Below are 7,002 nucleotides of genomic sequence, written 5' to 3' on the forward strand. Positions count from 1 at the left end.
AGCAGGAGACCGGCGCCACCTTGTAGTGGCGGGAGCGGCTCCCGACACACCTCAGCCTCCATTCATGCCCACATACGTGTTCATGCGTACTTCAACATGTGTGCACACAACATACCCCAAAACAAACCCATAAAACATAGCAAAATTCATTATTTGTCTTTTATCATTATTAGAGATAAGGTAATTTATTTTGTTTAAAAATAAAAGTATTGCTGGACTTGGTGGCATATGCCTTTGACGCCAGCACTCAGGGAGGCAGAGGCCAGCCTGGTCTACCGAGAGAGTCCAGGACAGCCAGGGGAACGAGCCAGTATGCAGGGCCCCTCCATGGCCTGTGCTTCAGTTCTGCCTCCAGGTTCCTGCATGAGCTCCTGCCCTGGCTGCCTCCGTGACAGACCTCCAAGATGGAAGGTGAAGCGAGCTCGTTCTCGGGTTCCTCAGTCAGGGTGTTTCCTCACAGCAGCAGACAGGCGAGGTTCATGATTAAATCATTCTTCCCTAAATCACCTTTAAGTATTTCAGCAGAAAATGGCGTTAAGTGGAAAAACGAGATGTGCGTTTGTGTTGGGACTGGGCAGGAGGCTCACTTGGCTCCCACAGCAGCGACAGGCCATCACAGCCTGAAAGACTTCCTCCGGGCAGGGCTGGGTGTCCTGACCGCCAAGTCCTAGGAATGCCATGAGCTTGTGTCTGAGTGTGCTCTGGGAGGTGCTTCGGCTTTTGGCTTTAGTACTTGCACAGATTTAAATTTGGCAAACACGAGTTTAATAGGAAATGCCAAGTCTCTCTGAGGCAGAGAACAAAAGTCATTCCCCCTCTGCGAGGGCAGCTTTGATGGTGGTGACTTCCTTTTTTTGTTGTTGTTTTGTTTTGTTGGTGTTTTGAGACAGGGCTTCTCTGTGTGGCCCTGGCTGTCCTGGACTCCCTCTGTAGACCAGGCTGGCCTCGAACTCACAGAGATCCGCCTGCCTCTGCCTTCCGAGTGCTGGGACTACAGGTGTGCGCCATCGCGCCCGGCTGGTGACAGTGACGCCTGTCCCCTGCCTCCACATGGAAACCTAACTTTGCACATTTGGGAGCTTTCTGATCAAATGCCTAATAGGCCTGGCAGGACAAAGATTTTTGGCGTGATGATGTTTCTGAGCCCCACAGTGTTTTCCCCAGAAAGGCAGCGCAGCAAACTGGTACAGCTGGCTACGGACTGGTCCTGCCTCCGTGGCGCGCGGCAAACGGTTTAGTATCTCTGTGCCCCATTTACTCACCTGCACAGTGGGGACAATACTGAGTCCTAAGATGTGGATCCTGAACACCCCCAAAGCCTGAGTTTTACCTGGGAGGTGGCAGAACCGTTAGGAGGGAGGCCGAGGGGAGGGTACGCCCTTGAGAGACCCCGGCCTGCTTCTCGTCCCTCCCAGGCACCAGGAACGGAGCAGCGTCACTGGCCACGCACTCTGCTCTCTCTGCTCGCTGTCGCTATGGCCGCTCTGTCGCTATGGCCGCGGCTTACTGCCTCCCACCTGACCCTGTGCAGCAGGCTTCCTCCGCCCCGAGCTGGTTCTCTTGGGTATTTTGTCACAGCAGTGGAAACCTCTGGAGCGGCTACTTTTCTGGCCCTAAGGGTTCGGTGTGTTAGGGTCAGAATAGTGCCTAATGAACATTACTGATAACTTGTGGCTTTTCAAGTCTCTCCCTCTCAGACTAGCTCCCCACTGCCCCCCAACCCTGAAAAACAAAGAGCACTTCAAGTTTTTACCTCAGGGGTCCGCTCGGGCCTACCAGGACTTTTATACAACCGATGAACTTGTGTAACATCCTTTTGTTCTTTTGTTTTCCGACAGGATCTCATGTGGAGCACCTGGTCTCAGGCTCCCTCTGTGGTCCAGGGTGACCTGGTGTTCCAGGGTGCCGTGCAGGGCTGAACACACATGCTCGCGAGGAGGCCAGAGATTAACAGTAGACCTTTTTACGAGGGTGAGCGGCAGGCGCCTCACAGGCTGAGCCTGTTCCTAGCCCTGACCTTCCCCTGCCTCCACCTTCTGAGCTGAGGTTATCGACATGTGCCTCGATGGCCAGTTTATATGGTGCCCGGATGGACTTAGAGCCTGGTGTGGACGAGGCAGATACTGAGGACTCCGCGGCACGCAGTCCTGCTGAGCCGAATCGACAACCTCGTTTCACAGTTTTAGGTGAGAGAGGGGAGATCATTTTCTAACATTTCCTGACATGAAGATCCTATGAAATTCAAACGTCACTCTCCACACACTTTACCTGAGTGTCCACTCGTGTGGGTGTTAGATGGAGCGGCTTGTGTGTTTCTCAGGAGAGTTTAGTATTTACCAAAGATTCAAGGCCCATCAACTCGGACATATTGATGCAGCCCCTTCCACCACCACGTGCCGACCCAGGACGGGGTGTTCCTCTGCAAGGCCGCCCTCTGCCTCACGGTGCCCTGAGGTGCTGAGGAAGACCCCATGAGGCACTGTGGCTTCAGCATCTTCCGCCCTAGTGTTGGGACCATGGTGGACGTGGGGTTCTAGTGAAGTGAGCACTTAAGGAAACCTAGAAAAAAGGAAGGAAGAAAAGGCAGGAGGGAACAGCAGAAAGGAAGAAATAGGGATTCTTCAAGTGGAACTTCTAAGAAAGATAGTGATGAAAGGCTCTAAATTTAGCCCTTCTAAGAATGCACGCTTCAGCTCTGGTAATGTTTTAACAACAGCAAGTTTGTGTTACTATTTATAAAGAAGACATAAGGATGTGTATCCTTAAAAAGATAAAATGAACCATAGCTTTTCTGAGTGAGGTTTGATAGCTACCCAAATTTAACGCCTTCCCCTTTACACTGCAGGGTTTGTTCTGTTCTTGTAAAAAAGGAAAAACACAGTTCTATCTTAAGTCCTCGACGTTAAGTGCTTTTCTTTCCTCTTTCTTCCTTCTTTCTTTTCTTTCTTTCTTTTTTTCAGACAGGATTTCTCTGTGTAGCCTAGGCTAGACTCGGCCTTTACCAGCATTAGCCTCCCACACACTGAGATTACAGACATGTGACAGCGTGCCTGACTCCAAATGATCCCTTTCGCGTTTTGTGTCATGGGGCTTGGTGCGTGCTAGGCTGGTACTCTACCACTGGGCAGCACCCCAGGCCCACGCGATTCTTCCATGACCTGTCACTGAAGAAAACGCACAATGCATAGTCAGTGACATCATCTTCTGATTCTACCAGTGGCCTTCAGTGTGTATCCCGATAAAATCTCCCTTCAGCTATCTACCAGAGCAGCAGGCTTTTCCCGTGCAAAGGCTAAGCAGCCAACGAAGAGCCCTTCCAACTGCAGTGAGATCACTTTGTGCCCTGGAAGCTTCCCCATGCTTTGAAAGAAACATCTTTTTAAAAGACTTGATTTTCTTTAAAAAAAATATATATATATAATTTATATTAATTATATATATAATATATATATAATGTACACAGTGTTCTGCTGGTCTGTATACCTGCAGGCCAGAAGAGGGCAGCAGATCTCACTATAGATGGCTGAGAGCCACGTGGGTGCTGGGAACTGAACTCAGGACCTCTGGAAGGGCGCCCGTGCTCCTAACCCTTGAGTCGCCTCTGCAGCCGCTACTTGTTTTTCTTTTACAACTGTCTGCATATGTGCTCATGCACCACACGCGTTTGCTCCTGGAGGCCGGAAGAGGGCACTCAGTGGAGCTGGGTACAGATGACTGTGAGGTGCTCTGTGGGCGCCCTGAACCAAACCCAGGCCTTCTAGAATAGGAGCACGTGCTCTGAACAGCTGAGCCATCTCTCTAGTCCCAAAATGTCTTTTTTTTTTTTTTTTTTTTTTTAAGTAGGGCTTTCTGGAAAGACATTAAATTCAAAGGCATTTTCACCTTTATGCTTTCGTATCACTGCCATAGGAAGCACACTTCAGAGAGTTTTTTCAAATCCCACAACTATTAAGAAGACAAAGACTTGACTCTGCATCTCTGGTCTCAAATCCAGTTAGCAGCTCAGGTTGAAAAGGGTGCTGGTTCCTTTTGTCAACTTGACACAAATATATAATATATATATAATTAAATATATATAATTTAAATATATATATATGTTATATCTGGGAAGAGGGAATCTCCTGGAATTGCTTCCAACAGATTGCCTGGGGCCATGTCTGTACAGCATTGTTTTAGTTAATGATTGATGTGAGAGGGCCCAGCCCCTGTGGGTGGTGGCGTCCTTGGGAAGGTGGTTCTGGGCTCTGTAAGAGGCAAGCCAGTAAGCACCATTCCTCCTGGGCCCTGCCTCTGGTCACATTTAAGTTCCTGCTCTGACTTCTGACAGTAGCTTCTGTTGTGCTACTAAGAAGCGCACAACAGAAAAAAGAGAGAGAGAAAGAAAGAAGCAGACTGAGGAAGAGGATGAAAAGCCATAGATGCCAAACCAAAGCATTCAAACTCTTTATAGGAAATAGTCACTGACAGTTTTTGAAAATAAATGAGCCACGGTTAAATCTGTGCCTTAACTCTGAAGGAGTTAAGACTCCATAGAAGTCGCAGGGCACAAGGGCAGCAGGACACTGGAGCCGCAGTAGCCCAGGCAAAGACCACACAAACTGAGACAGGGTGGCAGTCTGAGGACGGGCATCGGGCTAGAGACCGGTTTGGCAGGGTGTGGGGTGTGCTCACTGCAGGTCTGAGGCTCACTGGGGTCTGTGGGTGCCGTATAGAAACCCGAAAGTCAGGAGGTATGGGGGGGCATTAATGGTTTCTTTTCTTCTATTTCCATTCTGCATTCAACTGTGCAGATAGGGCCCTGCATTTGTGTAGCTAGAGCCTCCCTCAGAACATTAAGACTGTCACCATCTGTCTTCCTCACTGCTCTATTGCTGTGAAGAGACACCACAGCCAACTTAGACAAGGAAGCGGTTAGTCGGGGGCTGCTTGCAGCTTCAGAGGGTGAGCTGACCATCATCGCGCAGAGCGTGGCCTCAGGCAACCGTGGCGCTGGAGCACCTCTCCTCAAGCACATCTCATGAGCCCAACCCCTAATCCTCAGCAAGGCCGCAGCCCTAATCCTTCACAGAACAGCCCTACCACCGAGGGACCAAGCCTGCAAACACACAAGCAGCCGGGGGCGGGGAGGGGTATTCTCATTCACACCACGCCATCATCACTCCCAGATTCTCTTAACCTCCTAGGTACGCAAGCGCCCACTTCGCCACGGCTCCACACCACAAGCTGTTGACTGCGTGAAAAATGGGAACAATTTTGGAATGATCCCAGGAAGAGTTAACTTTGGGTTAAAAAAAAAAAAAAAAAAAAGTCCCATCGAAGTGTAGTCCGGGAAAGCGAGCCACCCCGTCCTGGGCTGCAGGGCCAGTGCCCAAGCGGGAAGCACAAGCAGGGCTAATCCTACAAGGATGCGGAAGTTCGGAAAAGGCAAAACAAAGCAACGGCCACCTACCGCTTTCAAAGCTTTGCCATTCGATTGATTCACTTTATGCGTGTTCTGCCTGCCTGGGGGCACAGAGGCCCGAAGAGGCCTTAGTCAGGGAGGCTGCAACCCCCCCTGGGCGCTGGGCTGCCACTCCAGCCCCAAAGGTGTGCGTGTTTTTAAGACTTATTTTATTTTATGCGTACGAGTGTCTTGTCTGCGTGCGTATTTGTGCGCTGCCTACCTGCCTCGTGCCCGTGGGGGTCAGAAGAGGGCGCTGGCTTCCGTGTGAGCTGCGCCGGGTGCCGGGAGCCAAACGTGGGTCGTCGGCAAAAGCAAGCGCTCCTAACCGCGGCCAGCCTGGCCCCGCCCCGGACGCCAGCCTGGCCCCGCGCCGGTGCCATGGCAACAGATAAACAGTGCCGCGTTCGGACGCGGTGGGGCGCTCCGCAGCTGGCTCGCCGAGGGAGGTGAGCCGTGCCCTGTGTACCAGCGGCTGGCTGAGCTCGTCCACCTTCCCCGACAGCGTCCGCGCCTCCGCACACCGCGAGGGCGCCCGACGGGAGGTACGGCCACGGCCGGGCCGAGCGGCAAAGCGCCGGTGAGAGCTCCGGGGAGCCGGGGAGGCGGCGCGAACGCGGGCCCGGGTCGGTAGACCGGGATCTGCTGTCGCGGCCGCTGCTCTGCTGACCAGTGAGGGTCTCCCACCTGAGGTAGGAGGTGCGCGAGCGCGGGGCCCGCCCCGGGCGGCCCGGCTCACCCCGCGGTCTGCGCGTGCCGGACAGCAGGCTGAGGCTGCGCGCCTCCCGCGACACTGCTTTAGTCCCCGCGCTCTTCGGAGTCGCGCGTGGAAAACAGAGCGAGATCGGCACCGAGGTTTGGAACCCCAAAACTAAGGACCCGCCACCAGGGACTGTCCAGGCTGCCTGTGTTGCGTGGCCGCTTTCTTTGCGTGTAACGCAGAAAGTAAGGGTGGCCCTGGGGCGGGGCGGGGGCGGGGAGATGCCCACCCCACCCTACTTCCGCCCGCACTGCTGTTCTCGGCTCCTGCTCCTGGCGGCCTCCCTCCCAGCCTCGGTGTTCTTCCTGGAAAGGCCTTTGCTGTCCCTCCCTGTTGTCTGCGTGGTTGAACTTGCCGCTCGGCACCCGTGGTAAACGGGCCTCGGCTCCCGGCGTATTTTTCGGCCTAGTTCCACCTCTGCTTAAGTATCAAGAAAAAGTATTTCCCCACACCAGGCCCACGTTCTTCCTGCGCCTCTCTGTCTCCGCGACTAGCAGCCCCTCCTGATTCCCCACTCTGGTTCCGGAAGCACCAGAGCCCTGCGCGGCTCGCTGGAGGGTCCTGCCTGCCTCGCTTTCCCTTAGCCTGCGTGCGGAGTTGGTGTGCCGAGCCCGTGCTCCTTCCGCTTTCTTCTGGAACTACGCACAGTACCGAGCCCTGACTCCAGTCTCCAGACTGACGTACCGCTGCCCAGGACCGCGGAGCAGAATGATTTACAAAGCCCTTGGCACAGATGGCTTCTCCGTGCTTTCGTATAAACGTCCAACTTGTTAGTTCGCTGCCTGAAGGCCAACGCGGCTCT

This window comes from Psammomys obesus, unplaced genomic scaffold (genome assembly GCF_907164565.1).
Source record: "Psammomys obesus unplaced genomic scaffold, mPsaObe1.curated_primary_1811, whole genome shotgun sequence".
Taxonomy (NCBI): Eukaryota; Metazoa; Chordata; class Mammalia; order Rodentia; family Muridae; genus Psammomys; species Psammomys obesus.